Consider the following 26222-nt stretch of genomic DNA (forward strand, 5'->3'; position numbering starts at 1 on the left):
TTGGGCGCCGGGGGGCCGCCGATCGGCGCAACCGTGCGAGCGACCGGCGGCCGGCGGCCGGCGGCCGGCGCCTGCCCGTGCCACGCCGCTCGTTTGCGAGCCCCGGGCCGGCAGGCGATGTAATTCACCCCTCTAATGATAATGAGCAGGAAATGGTTTCGTTCCTCAGATTATTTTCCCCGTTGTGCGAGCCATTGCCGAAGGGCCGAGACCCGGGAGCAGGAAATGCCGTAATTAATCTGGTGTGTTCCACGTTTTCAGCGTTTAAGGGCTTAAAATAAAGGAAAGGACTTCATGACGCCGTGACAACATCAGCGGAGGCCGTTTGCATTTTTTGCGTAAATGCAGCGAAAGTAAAAACGTGCGTTCTGAAGCGGTTTCATTTGGGAAACGGGAGCGCTCGCCGCAATCTGGGCCCCCCTCGTCCGGATTCCGCTTCTGTAGGAAAGTCTCTCGCCCTCCCGGCGAACGAGTTACGCAAACGCCACGATCCCTGCAGGGGAGCTTGACTCACAATCGCGAGGCGTGAGTTCACACCCCGGTCGGGAGTCGACCCGGCCGTTCGTAATCACTTCGGCTTGCTAAGCGAGTGACACTTTTTGTGGAGATGCCAGAGGTTAGATGCCTTTTCGGTCCTCGTCGCAGCCATGTGGAACATCCACCGCTGGTCTGGACTCAAGGGTGGTGGGTAAAGAGCCACCCGCTGCTTGTTTGAGTGGAGGGGGAGCCAGACACATTGGCTTCGGCCTTGGGGAGAATTCGCGAGCGCGAAGCTAGGGGTCATGGAGCCGGGAGGAGCCGGGCGCCTCGCCTTGCGGTCGGCGTGCCCAGGCAGGTTTAACGATCGGCGCGGGAGATCGAGCAACTCCAGAATCCTCCGAGGGAGCGCGCGGGGGTGCGGGAGAACGGGCGCGAACAAAAACAGCAGCTAACCCAAGACGACCTAAACGTTAAACGTGTTCTTCCTGGCCAACTTAATCCTGAAAGGGCAATTATCTTCTTTTTTTTTGCGCCACTTTTCCAAGCGTTTAATGCACGGCTCCGGCGCAGCTCAGAGCCCGCGGTCAGGCGCCGTCTCCCCCTCTAGCGGAAAGCGTCGATGCTGCAGCAGGGAGGCTACGACGCCGCGACAGCGCCGCGGGGAAGGGAGAAGGAGCGACTCCTCGCGTCTGCACCTGCGACAGGGTGGCTGGTACGGCAGCACGAGGAGGGGGGGGGGGCGACGGCAGTGTGGGGGAGAGCGTCGGCGATGGCCTCGGAGGCGAGACGGAGGTGTGGGGAGCGGTGCACCCTGGGAAGAATGCGGCAACTGAACCACGCGTCCGCCCTGACCAGCCAACCCACCCCCCCAACTCCGCTCACCTCCCCACCCCCGTCAAAAGATCACAGCGGGCACAACTCAACTCACGCGCGCCGAGCCGCGGCGGCGTTTCTCGATGCACGCAAGCGGCGCGTCCTCAACCTCAGCACGCAGCGCGGGGGGGGGGGGGGCGGGGGGCGGGCGCTCGCACCCCGCTGGACTCATCGTCCGCATCATCATTGTTGTTACTCTGCTTGTTTACTCCACGTAGGCCCCATTACTGGTTTTCAGGAGGGTCCTGCCAAATTGTTAACAAGTTGCAAGATGTTGACTACCTCGCCTGGTATGCAGGAGGTTGTAGGTTTGATCCCGACTCTCAGGCCTGATGCATGTCTCTCTCCCCGTGGTGGCGTGGACTTCTCTCCGGTGTTTCCCTCCACATTTATAACCGTGCCCTATTTGGCTGCGAGAAATTTCCACGTGATAAGCCACTTCGTTATCGTTTGTGGCCTGGTGGCTTCTGAAGAATAGCTATACACAGCTCAGTGGGCCTTGCCTGGTAAAATAAAATAAAAAATGTTTAATCGTTTTTAAAACGGCGAGAACGGCGGTGGCAGTGGCGGCGCCATGGAGGAGAAGAATCATCGCGACAGGGCGGAGGGGGGGCGAGGGGGGGCGGGGGGGGGAGGGTTGCAAGGAGGGGCGAGGTAGGGCTAGGAGGGGGAAAGGGGGGGGTGAGGGGGGCGGGGGGCACTGTGGGGCGACCGACCCCCCGGGGCGGGCAGACGCCACCGCCACCAAACCGCCCCCTTGCTGGCGCGAGCGCTCGCCGGCAAAGGGGGCGGCGCATTCCTCTCCGGGAGAGAGAAACGGACGCCAGAGTCGTGGCGGCCGCCCGTGACGGCGCTCAAAACAAGCGCGCGCGTTAATCGGTGAAAGGCGTCTCCGGAGACTTACTTATTTAATTACTTATTTATCCCAGAGAGTCGTAGGACTCTTTTTCAGAAGGCTTCCTGCTACATTGGGTTTGATTTTAAGATGTTTTCAGTCAATTTATGACCGGCGTTTATTATACGCGTGGGAGGAAACCGGAGCACCCCGGAGAAAACCCGAATGGGCAAGGGGGCAACACTCTATCCACGTACAGGTGAAATAAGCTGATGGCGATTAGTCCACTTGCTGTACCGCCTTCTCCTGGTGAGCCACGGTATGGCATCTCCACGATGCGCACAAAATAAGGATTGACACACCACATATCTGTGTGATCCACCAACTCTCGCTACTGCCTCCACGGTGCTGGATTAATAAGGCTGCCACGTGCATCGTAGCCACCGCCACTGCCCAGCTAGAAACTCAATGGAGCCACCAATTTTGACGTCCGGTCATTCCCCGTCCGCGGGGTTTGTAGCCGGGGAGGGGGGGGGGCAACGACTCCCCTGGCAAAACCTCACCCACGGTGCCCCCGTCACCGTCTGCACCCTCTACGATGGACCGAGCAAGTGGCACCGGTGGCCACGATCTTAATTGGCACCGGTCGCCGATGCGTCCGAGGCCGAGTATCGCAGAGAGGGAAGGCCAACGCACGCTGCACCGCGGAGCCTCGCTCGCGCGTCTCCCGGAGCTGCTTTTCATTTAGCCGATTCGCGGCACGCACATGACGCCGGTGCTCCCTCGCTCCCTCGCTCCCTCGCTCCCTCGCTCTCTCACCCCACCCACCCCTCCCCCCTCCCAGCTCACCCGCCCCCGCAACCCGCCGTCCCCCAAACGCACGCCCCATAATGCGCGAGCCGGAGCCGTTTTGGAGTTATTAGGCCAATAAGAGCTCTCCACGGCCAAACCCCAACCGCTCCCAACCGCTCCCCCCCAAACCCCCCCCACCCACCGCTCCTCCTCCCCACGCCCACCCAGACCCCATGGGGAAAGCGGCATCAAAGCAGGAGCCGCCGAGGTTAAGAGCTAATAATCGGCTATTAGGGGCAAAAAACGTTAGAGGCCTTTTCCGATTTCAGCAGAGGGAGACGTAAAAAAAACGCCAAGCAATGATTTTACAAGGGGATGCAGGAGGACAACAGGAGGAAGTGCGCTCGTGTTGGGCTCCCGCAAACGCACCGTGGGCTGCCCGGGGGTCCGAGCTGAACCCTGCGCTGCCGTGCAGGTGGCCTTGCCGCGTGGGTCAAAACTCCTCGGACCACGGAGAGGAGGGGGGAGGAAGAGGAAGGCAGGGGGGGAGGGTGAGCGGCACGTTGCTCCACATCGACCGCAGCTCCGCGTCCCGGTAAACTTTTCCCAAAAACCGCAAAAGCCTTCTCAAGTTCCGCAAAATCTTCCCCGCATTGCTCGGACAGCGCGACGCCGAGCGGGGGCCCGGCGAGAGGGAGCCGCCGCGGAGAGAGCCCGCACGCAAGGGCACCCGCTCGGCGCGGCCCATGACGAGGAGCGGCCTCGGGATTCGCGGCGTGCCGAACGACGCGCCGACGGGGATTATCGGCGAGCGCCATATCGCGATGCCGCTCGATTCCGCCGGACTCCTCTGACGGTTGCCAGCTTGCCTGAACGGGCCGCCACCATCCTTTGATCTTCCCTTCACCACAGAGCGCCAGCCACCCGCCCCCACCCCAACCCCCGCCCCCCCCCCCATCTCCCCACCCCAGCCGTGCCCCCTGTCCACACCCTGCCCCGTCCCATCCCAGCCTCTCGGCAGGCAAAATTCAGCAGCCTCCGCCTTTCCACCCCTACTCCCACCCCTACCCCCACCCCTACCCCCACCCACCCGGCCGGGCCCAGGACAACTCCCTCCCTCCCTCTCTCTCACGCACAACGGCCCCTTGCCCAAAGCGATGCTTAAACAAAGAGGCCGATGATTTTCTGCCACGGCTGTGCACAGACGCACTGAGAGGCTCCATATGAATAAAATAAAGCATAGCAGCCTCCGCTCCTCCCCCTCCACCCCCCCACCGCCCCCCCACCCCACCCCCACGCTGTTTTGATGTGCAGCAGCAGCAGCTCCCCTTTCAAGCACGATCCCTCCCATCCCCTCCCCTGCCACTGTTGTTTTTTCCGTTTACATACAGGCAGTTCATTACAGCGACGGGGACCACGATGGCCACTGGCAGCAGCTGTGTTTATCCAGGACTTGATAACCACTTGTAAAAAACAAGTATTGCCATGCGAGTGGGTGCCCGTGCGCGTGTCTCGGGAGTGGTAGTGCAGTGGTTAGCGCACTGCGCTACGAACCTGGCGAACCCCTGGATACAATTGTCGGTGAATAGATGAAACTGGTCTTGGGCCTCCCCTAGGTCAACTCAGCCTTAAATGAAAACCTGTTGCGGCGTGTAAAACATCAGCACTGGAGAGACAAAGGCGTCCAGGCGAGGTGTTGGCCACACCACTCCCTCGTGCGCTGTGCCGTCTATCAGAGGTGCTCGCTATCACGGCACTTGCTCCAACAGCCTGTGGAGCGCAATACGGGGGCATCTTTGTCTTTGCGTGTTCCTGTAAATTTGAGTGTAGATGCACGCGCGTGCATCAGCAAGCGCGTGCGAGCGGGCCTGTGTGCGTCAACGTGTCTGTGCGCATGCGTTAAATGCAGCATCTGTCTTAAGAGGCGTTTGTTCCCTTCTCGGAGCCAAATATGACAAATTAGCTCTGGGATGTAAAGCCAAGATTTGACAGTTCCAGTTAGAGGGTATAATCTCTGATGAATCATTTGGATCCATTTCACGTCAAATGTTTTAGATTAAGAAACTCAAGACACCCGGGTAGCGCGTGTGGTTTCTTTGGAGTTTTTTTACGGCCTTTTTTCCGCTTCCTTTAAGTAATTTAAAACCTCAGGACACAGAATACACTCAAACGATTGGGTATTTTAAAAACTAATATGTAAAAAAAAAATAGCCAATCATGTTTTCTTACATGCATATATATGTGATTTACAGTGAACGTCCCAAGGCTTTGTTAGAGGGATCCTGCATTGGCACGTTCTGCCAATCCCACGTGGCTTCACGTGGGAGGAATCCGGAACACCGAGAGAAAACCCAGGCGCACGATGGGCTAACGCTCAAAACTCGGCACAGACGTTTTCAACGATCCTCCGCTTCTCCGGCCATCTGCCCACCTCACCGCCAAAGCCTACGACAGCCGGCATTCTCAAGCAGTCTCCCATCCAAGTTCTAGCCAGGCTCAAAAGCCTGCTGAGATTTCCAAACGTCTGATGAGACGGGGCGCATTCTGGGTTCACTAGGTGCCAGACGCATGGGAGAGTCAGCGTGGTTCGTACGCGAGCAGTGGAGTAGATCAGCGCAGCGTGTGAACCTCACTCACACCGGGGCTTTTCATCTGCATCGGTGGCAGCCTGTGGGCACCCTGGGGCCACTTGTGCCCAGGGGCAGTGAGAGAATGGGGCCGGCATGGGGTGAGGAAGGCCTCTTTAAAGAGTTTGACCCGGGGGCCGCGGGGTTGCGGCGGTGGCGGCGGCGGCAGTGGTGGTGGTGGGGGTGAGGGTTGGTTGGCCAGGGAGGAGGGAGGGATGGGATGGGGGCAGGGGGTGGTCGGGGGGGGGGCTGTCAAGGACTCCACTGTGAGGTTGTTAAAGACTGAAGGATGAATGGGGCCGAGCAGCTCATCATTGGGCACTCGTAAATGTCCTCGCTGCTGCCCTGCTGCCGCCGCTTCACAAAGCAGCGCTGGAGAAACCAACACTTTGTTTAACAGGGAAAATATTTGCTCGGGCGCACAAGGGGTGCGTGGCACGATCGCTCAACGGGGCAGATCGTCGGCGCCGCTCTCCGCACGGCCACCGACAAGGGGCCTCGCCACGGCTTGTGTTTCTCACCGGATAACTTTGTCGGACCGCCGCCAGACCGGAGTAGGTGGTGCGTGCCGAGTAGTCGCAGTAGTCGCGGTCGTAGCGAGAGGTCAATGGTGGATGTGGTGTGCCGGGTGTGTATTTTATCCGGCCGGCTCGCTGACCCAGACGGAACCGGCTGAATTGGAGCCGGCTACTGCTGTGAGAGACAACGGAGCTTCACGCTCCCTTCAACAGCTAATTAATTAATCATGTCATTCATTCGACTCGAAACAGCCCGTTATCATTCCACCGCTGAATGGAGGCCTCCCCGTGCCGTGCCATTCGTGGGGGTTGTTTTACCATACTTCACCGCTAACTCACAAGTGCAATTTAATTTAGATGCGGAAGGTGGACAATTATGTGAAACGGTGGGCCGAGATCAATTCCGGGACGCGGCCAACATCAGCGACGAGCAATCTCTGCACCGATCGTGGGGCCACTCCCTTCGCCAACCGGCACTGCCAGTGTGGTGAAGTGCGTCCAAACAACTCCAGTTCGACCTCGAGCTCTGACCTATTTATCACATTTCATCTTGATTTGAAGCTTTCGTGACTGCAGGAATCTATACTCTTTGGTTCTTTCGGTAAAGTCACATAGGTAGAAAAATAAAATAAAAAATAATACCTACGTTTACAGAAGTATTAATGCGCACAAAATTACGTTGTGAAAATATACATTTTAACGATATTTTTTAAGTAATAAAAAAATCTTGAGATGTGATTAAAGTTCATCAATGGAGGCGTCCAGTAATCAGCGCCTGGGCTCGTGTTTGGCGAACAGAGCAACGCGACGGCGTTTTGGCTGCAACGTGATGCGGAACCGCGATGGAGAGTCGTGAGCGGCATGCCCTTCAGCCCGCTAAACAAACACGCAGATTGTGTTTACGCTCATCAGCAATACTGACACGACACGAGCAATTAACCAATCTTCTCCAACGTAAACTTCATTAGGGATCATCTCCACACACGGCGTTTATCCACCGCACTGCGATAATTAACATTTAAATGCACGCGTAATGAGATGCCGTCGCGTTTAGACGATTTATAAACACGTAGAGTAATAACAATAATAACGGGAAATAATCCAGGGAGAGAGTGAGCTGCTCAAGCGAGTTCCTGAAAAAGCTCGCTGTGGCAGGCACCGGGTCATTCACCGTGGCAGCTTCTGGCTCATTCAGTCGCGGGCACCGCAGTATTCACTGTAGTCATGAAGCTGCTGCGTGTGCCGCCGTGTGCCACCGTGGTACTGGGCCACCCCTCGCCTCTGCCGTCCCTGCGCAGCACGTGGACACCACGAGCGTGCGCCAGCGTTTCCGCCTCGCAAAGCCCGGCCTGGCGACGGCGGCACCGGCACGTGGTTCTGGTTTCGCCCCGGCGATGCCCTCGCACGATAGCTAACACGCTAGCGCCACCCGGCACCAGCCCCTTCCCCCGCGCACGCCCCGTTCTATACCGGCGAGTCTTGCGCCCGTGCGCCTGTGCCCGCTCCGAGCCCGGGCGGACTAATCCGCTGTCGTGGTGCCTGCTGCCGGTCAGCCGGCGCTAAACGCTCGGCATGACGCGAGGCGGAAGGAGCGTTATTGGAAGCAGATGCGCGGCAGCGTCGGAGCGCGCCGGCGTCCTGTCGGACCGATCGGGCTGCTAGCGGTGCTGACAGCGCGGTACGGCGCGGAACAGCATCGTCCCGGCACGATCGCCGGTCGTGATGGGCAGCGCCGGCGAGACTTTGGAATTAGTAACGTTAGAAGGAACGGAGTTGCGGCCCACCTCCACTGGCCGCCCCGAGCCGGTGGTGCGATCCTCAACGTTTCAAGCGTCTAGGACGGTGCCCGGACCTCCCATAGGACAGCCACTGTTGGTTGGCGTCTCACAAAGCGGTAGTCATTTCACGAGCCCAAGAGAGATGATAGGCCCCTGGAACGAAATACCAACTCACGATCTGCCCCTGGGAAATTCTTCGTAGCCACCGCGCGCGTGGGCGGCGAGAGCTACAGGACAGCAAGGGAATGGCCCCCCAACCCCCCCAACCCCCAACAGGGGGGGTTGGGGGGTTGGGGAGGTTGGGGGTGAAGGTGAGGGGCACTGCCAGCCACGGTATCTGTGGCGAAGTTACGGGCGGCACGTAGGCGAGCGGGGATTACCTTCTCACATCGCGTCCGCGTAATCCGCACCGGCCGGCAGGCGCGCGCGAGCGAGGGAGGACGTGGGGGGGGAGGGAGGGAGGGATAGCCCCCAGCCCGTGCAAATTACCCCAGCGCCTCGTACTTTTAAAGGGAGGGGAGCCAATTACGCTTCATTAAAGGCTTTGTCACCAAGCAAGGAGCGGAAAGAAGCAGCCACGACCGGCAGCCCCAGGGAGGAGGAGGGGGTGATGGGCACGGGAAGCGGTGGGGGTGGTGTTTAAGGATGGTGGGGGGGGTGTTCTCGTTCCGTGTTGACGACACTAATCCCGTGTTGTATCTGCTAAGCCGGCGCTGGACACCGGGAGCCGGGCCCCAAAGTCGAAGGCGTCGCGCGGCTCCCGCACGTTTTACCCTCGCCGCCGTCATCTTCATCATCATGATCGTCGTCGTCGTCGCGGTCTTGAGCCTTCCACAGTCGCGACGGCACATGCTGACACCCGTGCTCTCTGAGTCATCGCAACTCGAGGCCAGGAAGGCACCAAATTAAATTTTGCTCGCTCGCAGAGTTGCGTAGAAGCAGGAGGGAAGCGGCCCGCGGTCGTCACGCCGCCCCCCGTCTCCGGAGATCAACTCTCGAGCCATATCAGGAACGATGCTGGTGCTACCGGTTCTTTAAAATCCAATTTTATTACATATTTCTCAGAGCGAGCTTGTAATAGGGGAGGAACTAAAACACATGTTATTTGTACGTGGAACCAGAGCATTGATTGGCGAGCGCATTTCTTTTATTTGCTTTGAGAGCGATGGGCGACGCGCCGCCCTGCGCGAATCTAGTGCACGGCAATCCGGCCCTGCAGGTAAAACAAAACGGGAGTCGATTACTGGGCCCTTAACTCAAGTGATTGTTTAATACTCACATTAAGCGATTTCCTCGATAATCTCAAAACTGCCGATGACATCACTCTCCCCCGAGCGCGGAATGAGTCGAGGACCATAGCGGCGCTGCAGTCGTCGTCGTACAGTGAGTTTGCGCGCGCTCGCACGAGGGGCCACGGCGCCCTGGGCTCTCTCGCTCACGTGTCTCCCCGTTCGCTCGTCGACTGCAGCAGGCACGTGACTCGGAGGAGCCACAGCCAGAGTGAGAGGTGTACAGTGAACGTGGCGAGCCGGGTGCGGAAATATTTTCTTCTATATGGCCGACCCCGCTGAAATGACGCCCAGGGAAACACTGTTGAGCAGTGCCAAAAATTGCGCAACTTCGCAAACTTCAATAATCGTCCGGAGGGTCATTTGGAGGGTAATTATCTCGAGTTTAAGAATCTGCGTCAAAGGTTTGACACGTACATGGTAATTAATGCACCGTCACCATCCCGGTCTGAATTCTCCGTCCGCATACTTCCGACACCGCGGGATTTTATGAGCCCTATTTACTTTTGATTTATTTTAGACTTACAGATCTCCTGAAACACTCAGGTAACGAAGAACACTTCACAATGATATTAATGGGTGTCCAACATCTGAAGGGTGTTTGACACGGACGTCGAAATCGTGGAAATGCCTCTCCGTCGCCTCTCACCCTGACCAACTGCCCTCTCAGAGTCTGCCTCTCACACAGAACATTTGCTGAACTGCACTCACTTCGGAGTGATCACGCACGACTTCTGCCTAAAACTCCAGGCAACGCCGCAACACTTCTTTAACAGGACACAAAGCCTGCTGATGAGACTCAGGGAAGTCAAAACTATACTCTTTGGTTCTTTCTGTAAAGTCACGTAGGTTAAAAAAAAATGAAAACAACTAAATTAACTTTTTTCTTTTTATTATATTTTATTATTATTTTCACCTACGTGACTTTACCGAAAGAACCGAAGAGTATGAGATTGCAGTCACGAAAACTTCTAATCTAGAAGTCAAAACGAGCTGGAATAGTTTGCGACCCAAACGAGTGATGTTGACCGACAACGCTGGCCCACTCGGGCTGACGGAGCGCAAGGGCATCGTCAGCGATGGAGACACTGGAAAGTTTTAGACAAAAAAATCGGACGATGCAAGACAACAAAATCAGACGCTGGGTGTCCACGCACAAGGGCTGAGGGAGCGAGCATCGCCTATAGCGGCACGGGCGCGTTGGAGAATAACCCCCCCCCCCGCGACCCACCAACGCTCAGCAGCTACTCCAAGAAACCCTTCACTTGTAGGCGAGAGCCCACGGACGCAATGGTTTATTATCGTTTTACTTTTTAAGTGGAGAGTTGGGAAAAATGTAAAGCGCATGAGCAAACAATGACTGATTTATACAATGGGTGACACATAAATCACGTGCGTGTGTGCAGTGGGATGACTCGCGCGGTAAGATCGCAACTCCTTGGTGATGGGACTTCAAAAGCACATTAGGCGTGCGCCACTTCCTTAAGTGTCTCCTCAAACTGCATGTCCGCCCCTCCTCCGAGCGTGCGTGTGCGCACGTGTGTGTGTGCGTGTGTACGTGTGAGTGCCGCACGTGCGTGTGTGCGTGTGTACGTGTGAGTGTGCGTACGTGAGTGTGTGTGTTAACATCTAAACTAAACTATTTGTATTTTACCAGGTAAGGCCCACTGAGCCACATGGCTCTTTTTCAGAAGCGACCTGGCCTTCACAGATGCCAGCTCAACGAAGTGGCTCATCATCGTGTGGAAATTTGTAGTAGCAGCCAAACACTGTGAACGCACGTTTCTGAACGTGGAGAGAAAAACTAGGTCAACCCTTAGGTCACCTCAGCCTCAAACGAGGTACATGGTGCCGCGAGTAAAACCTCGGCACTGGGATGCGCGTGGTGCTGACCACACCGCCCCATCGTGTGCCATGCGGGCTTTAATAGGTGCTCGCCAACAACCCTTGCCCCAAGAGTCTACTTGGCTACACGGGGGATCTTTGTCTGTATCTATATATAGTCTGTGGGAGCGGTGGGGCAGTGGTTTCCGCAACGCACTAGGAGAAGCGAGTTCAATTCCAGTCCGTGACTAACCTATCAAGTGATACCAAAACCCCTTCTCCGGTGCTCCCCTGGGTCGACTGGGGCCTGTAGACGAGTGCGCCGTGCCGACCTTAATAGGTGCTCGCTAACACCACTCTCCCCGGCAATCCGCACGACTACATGGGGTTGGGGAGTCTTTGTCTCTGTTTACGTTGCGATCCGCGTCGTCACACGAGCCGGGCTGTCAGGCGCGCTCATGGGCGGAGGGGGGGGCGGTGGGCGGCGGCAGGGGGGGCAGCGTCGTGGCGTCAGCGCGACGCGAGAGGACCGGTTCCATCGCTGTGGGCCCCCACGTGCGATCGCGCCGCGTCTCCGCTGTCACAGCCTCCCCGGGATCAGCACGACCACCGCAAGAATGCTTTTAACACAATAATTGGGCTCGTTCTGCGCAGGGCCGCGCGGTGCAGCGACGGCTTTTAATCTCCCGTCACAAAAATAAAAAAATGGATAATGAAGAGACCGTTTGTGCGTTTAGCGCACCGCGATGTTTGTGCACGGCGGTAATAACAGGCCGCGATGAATAAAATATCCAGACTCCTTCCCTAAAACATTACACGTCTCGGCAGCCGTCCAGCCGGAGCAGATGCCGGAGCAGGGGGGGGGCCCGGAGGGGGGGGGGAAGGGGGGGCCAGGGAGGGGTGCTTCAAAGCAGCCGCAGTCAGTGGGTTCAATCACGGCAGCATCGTTTAGGAGGAGCTGTCAGATAAATGCCGCCTGCCTGTGTTTAATAAAGCACTTACCCAGGGCGGCCTCCAGGCAGATCAGCAGCAGCAGCGGCAGCGTAAGACGTCCTTAGGCACACAGTGATGACTTGCGTAGGGGCGGGGCGGGGGAGACGTGACGCAGTCGGTGGGGGGGCAGGGGAGCGGGAAGTTGGGGGGGGGGCAGCGTCGGGAGCGAGCGGGGTCGGTCGCTGTGACGAGTTGGCCGGCGCAACGACGCTCCGAGAGGTCATCACCTGCCCGGACGTTCAAGGGGTTGGGGCAGGGTGGGTGGTGGGGGGGCTACGATCTGCTGGCAGAGAGGGAGGAAGGGGGGTTGGGGGCGGTCAGCCACCGTGATTAGAGAATGCTCGAGTAAATAAATAAATAACGAGAGTGTAAAATAGGGACAGCTGCCTTGCGAGACAGCGGCTCCCAACACCTGTTGGGCGGCAGAATGGCCATAGTCCCTCACTGATTGATCGCGCAAATCTCGGGCGGGCCGCGCCGGGTACGCCGGGCCGCTCCGTCCCGCCCCGCCTGCTCGTGCGCTCGCTCGGCTCGGCTCGGACGGCTCGCGCCGCCCCCCCCCGCCCTCGCTCTCCTCCCGCCTGCCCGCCCGCTCGCCCGCCCGCCCGCTCGCCCGCCCCTCGCTCCCTCTCTGGCGCCCGGGCAATAAAAGCGCAGAATAAGATAAAGGAGAGAAATGAAGCGAGTGTGGAGCTATTCAGAGATGAGCGGCAGAAACAGAGGCGAGAATGTAATGACACGTAATCCCATCTGCTGCCGGCCACGTCTAAAGCCCAGCGCGAATCCCCCGTGGCCAAAGGAAATGGCCCTTTAAAGAATAGCGCTCACAATCAGGGGGCCGCGCGAGCAACGGAGAGGGCCGCCGGAGGGATGAACTTACATCGCCGCTTGGTTAGGTTCATCGCGGACGCGGGGGCGAGCGCTTGGAGAGACGGGCAGGCGGGCAGGCGGGCGGGCGCTGGACTGAGGGGGTTCCAAGCTGCCCTTGTAAAGGAAGCCGTGGGGGAGTGTCGCACGAAGCCGTGGAGCGCTGCTGACCCTCGCTCCCCACCCGCATGGCCCAACGCTCTGCGGCGGCGGCGGCAGTGGCGGCGTGATGCGGTGCAACGCCTGCGAGCACCGATTCGACTCCACGCACGGGGAGGATCGGTAGCACAGTGGTTAGCGCGATGAGCTTGTGAAGCCGGCAATCCGAGTTCGATTCCTGGCCGTGGCTAACACCGCTGGCGAGTGGAATCGGAACCGGTCTTGGGCCACAACCTTCACCAACCCGCACCGACCAGTGTGGTGAAGTATGGTGAAACAAACCCCATGACTGACACGAGGTAGGAAGGCCTTTATCTAGAAGTGCAATGACGAAGGAATGTAAAAGATGACATATTAATTAGAATTTACAGTGAATGCAGTAATAGGATTACAGAAATAAACAGAGGGAACTTTAGCGCTGGTCTCCATGGCAAAAGGAGACTCATGGGGCTCTCAGCTGACGCAGAACAACGCCGCATTTCTCTTGGTTGCTGCGTTTTTAATAAAATTCGCGTGGGCCTTGGCACAAGCCGAGCCCAGCGACGTGCCACCGGTTCAGAGCTGCCGCGTAAATGCGCGTCGCCGCAACACCACCAGTGGGATCTCCGCGCTTTGTATTTAGCGACTCCCTTTACACGATTAAGAGCAGCGGATCCCGCACCTCCGATTAGCACGGTCGGCTACGTACGGGGCGAACGAAGTTCAACATACATACGTACACAAGAAAATGTAATAAATAAATGGATGTGTGTCGATGCTATGTGAAGTGTAACTGCAGTCACGCGTTGGCTGGGGTCGTGACGATTCGGCCAGCGAGCTGCAGCTTTGGTCTCCCCAGACTTGGTTGACATGGCCGGGTACTTGCAAGGGACAGGACGAGGACGTAGCTGCATTTGTCCCCCCGCCCCCCCTCCCCTACGGTGAATCAAAGAAATGCGTCGTCAATGTGGGTTCTGGGAAGAGAGCAGAGGGGACCCGACCGATCGATTGCTGCTCGGTGATTGAGAAACGGAAGAGCGCTGAATTCCTCGCCTCTTGATGACGCAAGCACCGACTTTGCCAACCAGCGACCAGCAAACTCAGCAACCGGTAAAACTCAGCAAGCAGCAAACCCTGCAACCAGCAAACTCAGCAACCGGTAAAACTCAGCAACCACCAAAGTCAGTAACCAGCAAAGTCAGCAACCAGCAAAGTCAGTAACCAGCAAAGTCAGCAACCAGCAAAGTCAGTAACCAGCAAAGTCAGTAACCAGCAAAGTCAGCAACCAGCAAAGTCAGCAACCAGCAAAGTCAGCAACCAGCAAACTTAGTAACCAGCAAACTCACCAACCAGCAAACTCAGCAACTAGCAAACTCAGTAACCAGCAAACTCAGCAACCGGTAAAACTCAGCAACCGGCAAAGTTAGTAACCAGCAAAGTCAGCAACCACCAAAGTCAGTAACCAGCAAACTCAGCAACCAGCAAAGTCAGTAACCAGCAAACTCACCAACCAGCAAACTCAGCAACTAGCAAACTCAGTAACCAGCAAACTCAGCAACCAGCAAACTCAGTAACCGGCAAAGTCAGCAACCAGCAAACTCAGCAACCGGTAAAACTCAGCAACCACCAAAGTCAGTAACCAGCAAAGTCAGCAACCAGCAAAGTCAGTAACCAGCAAAGTCAGTAACCAGCAAAGTCAGTAACCAGCAAAGTCAGCAACCAGCAAAGTCAGCAACCAGCAAAGTCAGCAACCAGCAAACTTAGTAACCAGCAAACTCACCAACCAGCAAACTCAGCAACTAGCAAACTCAGTAACCAGCAAACTCAGCAACCGGTAAAACTCAGCAACCGGCAAAGTTAGTAACCAGCAAAGTCAGCAACCACCAAAGTCAGTAACCAGCAAACTCAGCAACCAGCAAAGTCAGTAACCAGCAAACTCACCAACCAGCAAACTCAGCAACTAGCAAACTCAGTAACCAGCAAACTCAGCAACCAGCAAACTCAGTAACCGGCAAAGTCAGCAACCAGCAAACTCAGATCGATTAGTGATTATCAGTGCTTGTAAAGAGATCAGAAAAGAATCAGACGACGAGAATCACTGCATCGTGATAGCTCATCAAATCGCGTTGGGGGGGGGGGTGGCGAAGTGAGGGTGGGGTTCGTTACCCTCGGAGAAATAGCCAATTAAAAGTATTTTTTTACGAAGCGCTACGTTTAAATATGGTGTCAAAACACGGAAATGTCGGGGCGGTGGCCACAGCTGCCGCTCGTGGCGTGGGCTGCAACGTTCTCTTCGACCGCACCAGACACGGCCTCTTGCAACTCTACGGCCCGGTCGGCCACGGCGGTCGGCGCGACGTCCGACGTTTCGCTAGAAGCACCCTCGGCACGCGGAGTGAAACGACGAGGCGCGTAGCGGCGCCACCCAAAGCCGCGTTGGGAGATCCGTGGCAGCGAGCACGGCCGCTCCCCCCCCCCCCCGACCAGGCTCGGGCCGCCTCGGCATGCCGGCCGGCTCGCTCTCACGCCGAGCGGTCGTTCGTGCGCCTCCCCCGCGAACCCCGGCACCCGGGGGGGGGGGGGGGGGAGGTAACGTGGGGGATGGGGGGTGGAAGGGGACACGGAGCCCCCCGCACTCCCCCCCCTCCCCTTGCAGCCTCCTCGCCGCCGAGCCCTTCCTCGGCCGGCTAATCCTATTAGCCAGAAATAAAGAGCGGCACAGCGCCAGTCCATTCAGCAGCGTCGCTACCAAAAAAATCCTCCAGCTCCCTGCGGTCAGAGAGACACAAAGCGCCGGCACGTTAATCTCAAAGAGAGAGGGTACGGGCATAATGATCCTTACGCACAGTTTATTGCGCACACAAAGAGCGGGCAAGCGAGAAGCCAAAGATGACTAACTGTGGCTCCAGTTTTTATTGCAAAGCGATGGGGGGGGGGGGGGTTAAGGAGGTGGGGGGCAGGGGGGGGAGGTGGAGGGGGGAGCTGGGTTCTCTTAGGAGGATGGGGGTGTGGATGAAGGATGGAGACAGAGAGAGAGAGAGAGGAGTCCCGAGTCCTGCTTCTGTGTGGATTACTACAAAGGGTGGGCGTGACAATCCCAGAACGAGTAGGTACACAAACAGCGCTCGCGCCCGCGGAGACAAAGGCTGTTGTTGTGCCGCGGCGTGCTCCTTATCCGCGATCCCTCCCACCGCCCGGCGAAACCGGGTGACATCACGGAGGCCCGGGCAGCAGCAGCAGCAGCAGTCGGGCAACGAGAGACGAGGAAGCCCCGCTCTCGCCGAGCAGTGCTCCGAGCCGTGAAGGAGCGCGCTCCGCCGCGGTGCCGCAGGGGCCGTGGTAATTGATGAGAAGCGACGTCAGCCGGGTTTGCCGGCACCGGTTAGCGGCCGCGACTGTGAGCGAGGTCGCGACTCTCGCCCGGGAACACCGTGCCGTGCCGTGGCCGCGACGGCACGTCGGCGCGCGCGCTGGCGATCAAACCACAACTCGTCGGCATCGTTTTGCCGATGACGGATCACACCGTTTAGCCAAATGCACATTTTAACCGTGATAGTGGCAAAACTATTTAATTATAAACTCAAAGCACCAAATACAACATCACTTTCTTGTGATCTCTCATTTACTTGATACAGCTGTCGTGGCTGTGACGGTTCCACCTGAAGACGGAAGCTTGTGTTGCCTCCGAAACGTCGTGATTTTTATTTTTATTTTATTTTACTTTTATTAATTTTAATGTTTTACCTACGTGACTTTACCGAAAAAACCTAAGAATATGAAAATCACTTTCAGGATCAAGGCCTGAGGTGTAACACCGAAGCAGCTGTAATAAACTCATCGTAACATCTTCTTTATTTTACAGCGCTTTGACGATCCACTCTCATGTTGATCCGAGAGTGTTTGACCATACTTCACCACGGTAGTCACCGGGAGGGGGGTTCGGCGAAGGGTTTTCGTAAATTGGTTTACAGCAAATTTCAAACTTAACACGTTGGGGCTGTGACACTAACGCAAGGCGGCCCGTGCTTACTCGCCGAGTCTTTAACGTCCACTCCAAAGCCCGCGCGCTACAGGGGCGGGGGAGGAAACTTTATTTAAACCAGGTGAGAGCCTGCTGAGAATAAGGGGGTCACTTTCAAGGGAGGCCCCGGGGTAACCAAAACAACGGAGTGCACGTGTGACGGGAAGGTCAGCTCCAACCGCGGTGCGGGCGAGGAGACGAAGAAGCAACGCGGCAGTCCGCGAGACGCCGTAAATCACGGAGACGGCGCCCGCCCCCGCGGGGGAATCCTCGCCGCCGCCGCCGCCACCGCGCCGGACCGTCCGCCCCGCGACGCGCGCCGAGCCGCGGGGCGGCGGCGGCGTTCCTCGGTGCACGCAAGCGGCGCGTCCTCGACCTCGGCACGCAGCGCGGGGGGCGGGCGCTCGCACCCCGCCGGACTCATCGTCCGCATCATCATTGCTGTTACTCCGCTTGTTTACCCCACGTAGGCCCGATTACTCGTTGTCAGGAGGGTCCTGCCAAATTGTTAACAAGTTGCAAGATGTTAACTACCTCGCCTGGTATGCAGGTCGTGGGTTCGATCCCGACCCTGACACCTGTCTGTTTGGAGTGTCTCTCTCCCCGTGGTCGCGTGGATATTCCTCCAGATCCTCTGGTTTTTCCTTCCACATTGAGAAACACGCGTTTAAGAGTGTTTGGCTCCACATGACAAGCCACTTCGTTGAGCTATCATTTGTGGCCAGATCGCTGCTGAAAAGAGCTATATAGCTCAGTTGGCCTTACCAGGTAAAATCTAAATAGCTTAATTTTAGTTTTTTGTTTGAAGGCAGGGGGGCGATGATTGCTACATAGCTTCCAATTGACCCTGACACTGGCACACGATGGGTTACTCTTGCCAATGACATCTTTAACGTCCACCGTGATGCACACGACGCGTGTATTTGTGCGGTTGACGCATCCGCGGTATTAACCAGGGCAGCCGCTAGATTGTAACCGTGAACAAGTGGTGCACATAAAGCGGCTAGGCGATGTTCTCCCCCCCCTCCCATCATCATGATCATCATGAGCCACGGTCAGTCCACTGCTCCATCAGCCTGCGCAGGTCACACGAAGGCAGGGCTTGCAAGGCCACGAACTTTAGCTTCATCCAGCAGCGGATTGAGCATGATGTTGATGATACTCCTGATGATGATGAAATATGAACGTGGTAATGCCATTGCTGGGCACGTTACTACAATGCGGAGATCCTTCGATTGAAACGGAACCTGATGCGCTCGTTTCACACGTCGACGGATCACACGAGTGAGAAATTACGTCTCACGACACATGCAAAGTGCATGCAAAGCGCATGCTCATTTTACACTTGGGCTAATGGTGCAAACGAGACAGTACAAACGCGATGGGAGGAAATGAGAAACGATACAAATGAGAGGGGTAAAAACGACACAAATTTGACTCGGTTATTGACTCCAACAATGACTCCTAGTCGTGACAATCCATTGAACCGATTGTTGACATTGCGCATTGGCGGCTCGTTGCAGAGGCTTACGGTTCGACCCAAAGCAGCCGTGATTAATACCGCGAGTGTGACAAGACCACGTGCCGTTCAAGATCCCCCATTCGCAAGAGTGGACCATCGGGTGCTTGGCTCCACATTTGCCAAAGTTGAAAAATGACACCGCAAAATTGCTCACTTGGGCGTATACACACGAGCAGCGCTTGCAAGGTTACTCTTGCACATGAGCCTCCTCTGCCGTGGTCTCTTGAATTCCCATCTGCTTGAACGAGACAAACTTGAGCTTGATGATGATGCTTGGGAAACATATTCGAGGCAAGGACTCCGTGCCAGGTTTTGTTTTCACTCCTTCTCTCGACGCGAAACTGCTTAACAATAACACAAATCTCTCGCTGTGTAATTTACATAATTTGCACGATCGGTAAAGTCGGAGGACTGGCCTGGAAACGACGTTGACGTAACATCGCTCTGGGCCGAGTTCCCCCCTCGCTCAGCGAGCCCCGCGGCCGCCCTCGGTGTGCGAACGCGCCGCGCACCGTACTGGCTCTCTCTCTCTCTCATTATTTATAATTTGAGGGATTAAGAGGCGGGACCGCGTTGGCTTCGCAGGGCCGCGCATCCTCTCTTGACACTGCCGAGAGTAAAAAAAAACCCTCGCTTAAATCACCGTAATTTATTTGTTATTTTTCTTGCGAATAAATATTAGCTTAGAAAATTGGACACAAATCAGCGGCAGCGGAGCGGCGGGGCTCGGGATGTGCGGCCGTGTAGGCCCGGCCGCCCCGCCAACTTCCCACCGCTTTCATAACAAAGCAGGAATAAATTGCAGTGACATCCTTAATTAAATCAGGCATCCGTTAATGATGGCTGAAGGTAATTAAGCATCCCCGCAGTAATTAAATAGTTAACCACTTGACCCGTTTCCCAGCGAGTGGCTTGGGATGATAGGCCACGCTCTCAAACGGATTATTTTCTCTCCCCCAGAGGGCATGTGTCGCTGGCTGCGGCTGCCGCCCGCCCTCCCTCCCTCCCTCTCTCGCTCTCCCTCCCTCTCTCTCCCTCTCCCAACTCACGCACCCCTTCTTCCTGCACACATTTTCTCCTCTCTTTCCCCGCCACCCTCTCTCCTCTCCTCCCTCCCTCTCTTGAACTCTCCTCGTGCCTTCATAATTTTCCACATTTACTTTTTTTGGGACCATCGCTTGATCTGCGACCCCCCCCTCTCCCCTTCCATTTTTCCCCCTCATAAAATTATTTCTAACAACATAATTCTCCCTTGCCGCCCCAGATCCCCGGCGCGATGTAAACAGCCGCGCGCTCCCCGCTTTGTGTGTTTGTGTGCGCGTGTTTGCGTGTTTGTGTTTCCAGACTCTTAGCGCGTAACCATCCGTAACAGGGTGAGGTCCCCTCTTTAAATGTCTCCCCTCGGCCTCCACCCCCCCCCACAACCCTGGCTCCTTCCTCTCCCCATGCGCTGCCCCCTCCTCTGCCCCCCCCCCCATCCCGAAGGATCAAAGGGCAGCGATTAACGCGAGTCGCCACCGTGCATCTTGCCCGAGCAAAGGGACCCAAACGCGATGTTTATTGCAAAACATTTTATATAATCTCTCCATTTCACAAGCCATTTACTCCCAATCTACTGCTCTCCCCTGTTGGGTCAAAGCACGGAACGCGAGATAAAAATCGGGGGCTGCGTATCCGAGTCGCCCTCCGGTCCCCCCCCCACCACCACCCCCCCACCAGCGCCCCGGCTCCACGGCAGCGCTGGCACCGGACTGGAGTCATCATCCCACCAGGACTGCAGCTCCAGACAGCACCGGTCGGCTGCCCCCGGCATCAGCATTCACGGCTGGGCCAAGAGTAAGCCGAGTGAATAAGAACTGGAGTACAAAACTCATTTGAAAGCGCCGTCTTCAAACTCACAGTCATTCAATCTCTCTCTCTCTGTGCCCACTCTCACAACTCTGCTCCGGGGAGGGAGGGACAACTGCTTGAAACGTCAGACTGCTGTCCATATGTTTGCGCTGCGAGGCTCCCTTTGTAATCCGAGCGGCGCTTATTGGTTATGCCGACTGGGATCGATCGTCGCACCGATCCCTCGAGACGACGCAAATGGTGCAAGGCCATTGTGGGTTGGCACGGTCTCTGCTTTGAGACGACAGAAGCAGCAGCAGCAGCAGCAGCAGCCAGTGCGCTAGATTTAACAAACTACTGAGGAAACCCCGGGTCTCCTTGCAAAATTTTTTTTAAAAAAATTATCGGTGAGATAATGGAGTCGCAATACACGCAAAGTTCGTGTAAAAGGTAAAGGAGCCGCAGTTCAACTGCCGGCCCACGCCACCGCTGGCAGAAGGGCCACCAAAAGAGGCAGCACGGTTGTCGGCATAAATGAGCACGAGGAATCTCAAAATACCAATTCCTGCAAACCAGGACGCACCGCTCGTTTAGTGAGGACCCGCAGACCTCCGCAGGGAATCCTGGCATCAGAAGCTTCCACTGTCGTGTCCTCGACTCGTGACAGCGCGGCGTTATTGTCCACCGGACGAGGTCTCAACAACCACCGCCTCGCGGTAAACATTTCAAATCCATGCCAACAAAGTGCTCGAAAACATGGGTGACTTCGGGAGTAAGTCAGCGATTTGACGAATACACGAAATGTGGCAGTCAGCCCGTGGTGATTCCCACCCCCCCCCCCACGACCCCCCCCAGTGATCCGATGAATTGTTACGATTTGTGGCAGTGTCTCGATGGAATGTTCGATCACTTTCGCCCACTCACCAACTCTCAACCCGTACACGTCGCTGTTTCGTGTGGAAACATCCTTTGGCTGCCGCCCCCCTCCCCCCGCGCGCCACCACCCAGAACGTAACCTCACTGTATCCTGAATGACACGAATCGGCGCAAGCGAAAAGATCATCGGTTCGCCACGCGCGCGACACCCCACGGGCACCGCGGTTGCGCGCGACGGGCTCGGCGCGCCGTTACCCCGGGGCCACCGGCGCGCCACGGCTCGGCGGGCACGACCGTCGGCCCGGCTTGGGCGCCCTCTGCCAGGGCTCCGGGTTTTGATCTCCCCTCCAACTTTCCGACGCGGCCGACGTGGCCGGCGGTGGCGGCGCGGGGACGACTTGACATCGCTCGCTCTCTGGAGCAAGGGCCGCAGATTAGATCGGCTCAGCGCCAGCGAGCAAATAGCTGCAGCAGAGGCGCACACGGAGAGACGCACGCAGTTCAAAAAAAGAGGCAAATGTCAACACAGCGGCTCTCCAGACAGCATTTAAAGTGGTTAAACTGATCGGGTAACTGGAGGGAATTCTCCTGTGAGGGAAGTCTGTAGCCGTAGAGACTGGCCTGGGGAGGTCGGATGTGCGCAATCGGGGGTGCGGTGGGGAGGGGGAAGGTTGGCACGAGGGAGGGGGAGATGGCACCGGGGCCTCTTTCCCCCACGATCATCACGACCCCCGCACTCTCACAGCCCCCCACGATCATCACCACCCCTGCACTCTCACAGCCCCCCACGATCATCACCACCCCCGCACTCTCACAGCCCCCCACGATCATCACGACCCCCGCACTCTCACAGCCCCCCACGATCATCACGACCCCCGCACTCTCACAGCCCCCCACGATCATCACCACCCCCGCACTCTCACAGCCCCCCACGATCATCACCACCCCCGCACTCTCACAGCCCCCCACGATCATCACCACCCCCGCACTCTCACAGCCCCCCACGATCATCACGACCCCCGCACTCTCACAGCCCCCCACGATCATCACGACCCCCGCACTCTCACAACCCCCCACGATCATCACGACCCCCGCACTCTCACAGCCCCCCACGATCATCACGACCCCCGCACTCTCACAGCCCCCCACGATCATCACGACCCCCGCACTCTCACAGCCCCCCACGATCATCACGACCCTCTCACTCTCACAGCCCCCCACGATCATCACGACCCCCGCACTCTCACAGCCCCCCACGATCATCACGACCCTCGCACTCTCACAGCCCCCCATGATCATCACGACCCCCGCACTCTCACAGCCCCCCACTCCCCCCCCGGCCCACCACCGACCCCGAGGACCCCACTGCCCCGCTGTGCGGCACGGCGGAGGGAGACGGCAACAGCGGAGGACGCGAGGGCCACGCGACCCCGCCAGGGTGCGGACACGGCCAGAGGATGCCAGCGACCACTCGGAGACAACGTTGCCTCGAGGACACCTCGAGGAGAGGCTGCCCACTCGGACATTCGCTGCCAAACTTAGAGGCCGTGGGCACCAAGGGATACCCCGAGGAGGCGCTCCGACAATGCAAGAGGAGGCATCGCCAACTCGGAGGCGCTCGCCAGCGCGGAGACGGACGGCTGGGGGCACCGCCGGATCCAGGCAGCACTCGCGGCCAGACGCGGCGAGCACAAGGCAGCTCCCCGTTCCTTTGTTGTTGCTTTCAGTTATTTGGTGGCTCCGTATCTTTTTTTGCATCCTCAACATTTTCCACAATTTAAAGTTTACACTTTGAAATTGTTTAAAACAAGAAACCCAAACCCTCGCACCGCTCCCCCGCCTCGGCACATTACCCTCGCGTGATTAGGGTTAGTGCGACGATTACGATTTTGTTTACGATGATGCAGAGATTACGCTTCTTTACGATGCCTTTTATTTGTAGCAATAATCGCAGCATTATTTTTAGCCTCCAGTTGAGGTTTTTTCGACGCTACTTTTTAAAAATGAACGCGGAATAAAGTTGCAATGATCAAAAATCACTCGGCGTGACACTCCTGAATTGCTCGCATAATGACAATTGTCGTTGTGGGTAACAACACAAGTAATATTTCGCTGCCATCGAACACGATGCATCTCACGTCACAGAAATTAACACGGCAATTCATCAGTCCCCAGCAGCACGTGCAAGTGTGTGCGTGGCTCTGTGCGCGCGCGTGCGATAGTGTGTACGTGCGATCGTGTGTGTGTGTGCGTGCGATCGTGTGTGCATGCGATCGTGTATGCGTGCATGTGTATGATCGTGTGTACGTGCGATCTTGTGTTTGTGCGATCGTGTGTGCGTGTGTGATCGTGCGAACGATTGTGTGTACGTGTAATCTTGTGTATGTGCGATCGTGTGTATGTGCGATCGTATGTGTGCGTGTGTGCATTCGTGGTTCTGAGCGTATTCGATCGTGTGAGTGCACAATTGTGTATGTGCAAGATCGTGTGTGCACTGGTGTGTGCGTGCGATCGTCTGCGCGTGTGTGCAATCGTCTGTGTGTGTGTGCGCTCGCGCATGCGTGTGTGCGTGCGTGCCAACTGCCAGGAGCCCCTGGCCATGATAAGGGGCCTCGTTTGGCGGCGCCGAGGCGGTGGCCGGAGCAGGGAGGCGGAGCGGTGGCGTGGCCCCATCTGCCCGAGCGGTGACGGCGGGGCTAGCGGGGCTGGCGGTTTGGAGGAGATAGCGTCGGCCGATCGCGCACGCGTGGGTAGGAAGGGGATGGAGCTCTGGCCGCGGGTGGGCGAGGGCGCACGGATGGGTGCTCTGGAGAAAAAAAAAGCCTTATCATCGCCGTCATCTGAGCGGATCGGAGACAGCAGGATCCCGCGCTGGGTTGCGACGCGCCCACGCGACGAGCGGCACCATCCACGAATGACAATAAAAGTTAATCGCAGCCGTTGTCAATCCACTGCTGGATGACGGTCTTTCCAAGCTGGTCGGTGTGGGATGGCGATTGGAGGTGGGGGTCCCCAGGACCAGTTTTGGTGATGGTAGCCGCAGCCGGGAATCAAACTCGGGTGGCCGGGTTCACCGCGCAGCGTGCTAACCACTGTGCCTCCGCTCCGCCAACAGACAAAGCGGTGACCTTTGCATAAAGCGATGAGGCAGCCCACTCTCTTTCGCAGGGGAGGCATTGGGGGGGGGGGGGGGAGTCACACAAACAGACGATGTGAGAGATGAGCACGCAACACGGGGGTTGCACCAAATTCAGAATGATGGTGCCTGGCAAACGAACGTTCAAACCGAGCAGACAACCACACCAACACAGGGAGCTGCCCATCTGTCCACGGTGACGGAATAACGTCTATTCGCTTAAACACACACACACAAGGCTTGGTTAAACCTGCACGCAGTGAGCCCAATTACATCAAGGGCTGTATACCAAACAGGGCCCTTCAGATTGCACATTGTTCCCAACAGCACTTATCTGCTGCCGCTACTTCTGCCCTTTGATGTCTGCAAGGCTCGGATTCCTGGGCTAGGGCACAGAACCTACTTCATCAGGGGACAAATTAACTGCTTATACCATCCACCAGGCACCACCCCACCCACCCAGCCACCGCCTCCCACACAACCTCAAAACAACCACCCACCCCCACAACCACCGCCCCCCCTCCCCCATCTCACCGTCCGCTCTGTTCTAACGGTGGGTCTGAATTGTAGCAGTGGGGGGGTGAGAAGGGGGGGGCAGGTGTGTGGTGGTTGGGGGGGGGTGGGGGTTGCTCATAAGTTCGGCATCACGGCAGAGAGAGGAGCCAGGAAGATAAGCAGGAACGAGGCTGGCATTGGCCCGCCATGGCGTTCGGGGTGCAGAGTTAGTGAGCGAGTTCGCAGATGGACGAGCAACTTTACAAATGGGCCAGCGAGTTTACAAATGAGCAAGTGAGTTTACAAATAAGCAAGCGAGTGCGTTTATTGGAGCAGCAGTGAGCGAGTTTACAAATGGGCAAGAGAGTTTAGAGAAGAGGGACCACGTGAATTTAAAGAAGAGGCATTGAGCGAGTGAATTCATGGGGGGAATGAGCGAGTTTTAGAGGGGAGTGAGTGAGTGAGCGAGCGAGTGAGCGAGCGAGTGATTAAGTGGGTTAACATAAGAGCGAGCGTACCACAGAGCGAGCGAGTGAGTTAACAGAAGAAGCAGTGAGCGAGCGAGTGACTTTACGGGAGGAGCGAGTGAGCGAGTTAAAGGAGAGCGGGCGAGCAGGAAGCAGTGGGGGTAAGAGCGTGGTGGTGGTGGTGGTGGAGGAGAGAGAGACTGGTGGCCGGCTGCAGACCCGTGGCTCTGGGCAATAAACATCAAAGGCTGCGGCTCCCAGAGGAGGCAGCGGCGGCCTCAGACGGGAGGCAGCTCCATTCCGAGCTGGCGTCAGGACGGCTCCGCGGCTCCGTCTGGGGAGAGGGCGTGGCCGGCGGCACGGAGAGGGGCGCGGGGGCAGAGGGAGGTGACGAGGAGGAGGGTGGTGGGGGGGGTGCTGGGGGTTGCGGGCACGGGGAGATGTTTAGTTGTGTTCGGAGTCGGGTGTAGGAGGGGGGCAGACTTGAGGTGGTGCGTGAAGGAGGCTGGAGCTGTGCGGGATGAATAAACAGTTCCAGTTTGTGTTTGTTTATGAGCACGGGTCCGGGCACAACGATGCATGCCGCCGCCCCACTCACTGTACGCTCGTCGGCGCGACTGCGGTTCTGTGGGGTCAACACACGGCACTACAGCGTGCCGCCTCGGCGGCTCGCGATTACCTTGCGGCGTTGTCGAGTCGCGTGGCTGCGAGGCTTCGCGAAAGCGAGCGCGTAGCCGCGAGTGCTCGGGAAACAAATCTCCTTGAGAAACGTGCGACTCAACCGTCGGCGAGACCCGGCAGAGCTCCGCACGTTGGCTCGTGATGTCCTGATCGACTTGCCGGAGCACGGCACGCCTGGCT

General features: G+C 57.3%; 1 long non-coding RNA gene across 5 annotated transcripts in view; it reads right to left on the reverse strand.

Moving 5' to 3' along the window:
* The window catches only part of LOC144935015 (uncharacterized), a 29555-nt gene extending 16257 nt beyond the window's left edge, over positions 1-13298 (reverse strand). For 2 of the 5 annotated variants that reach the window (XR_013637246.1, XR_013637247.1), the window contains exons 1-2: positions 12890-13298; positions 12019-12289 (exon numbers count right to left, since the gene is read on the reverse strand). This is a non-coding gene — a long non-coding RNA (uncharacterized LOC144935015). Of the gene's footprint in view, positions 1-12018; positions 12293-12421; positions 12583-12889 lie in introns of those variants that run through there. The other 3 variants (XR_013637250.1, XR_013637249.1, XR_013637248.1) reach the window with 3 other exon arrangements.
* Positions 13299-26222: the final 12924 nt, after the last annotated feature.

This window comes from Lampetra fluviatilis, chromosome 12, assembly GCF_964198595.1.
Source record: "Lampetra fluviatilis chromosome 12, kcLamFluv1.1, whole genome shotgun sequence".
NCBI lineage: Eukaryota > Metazoa > Chordata > Hyperoartia > Petromyzontiformes > Petromyzontidae > Lampetra > Lampetra fluviatilis.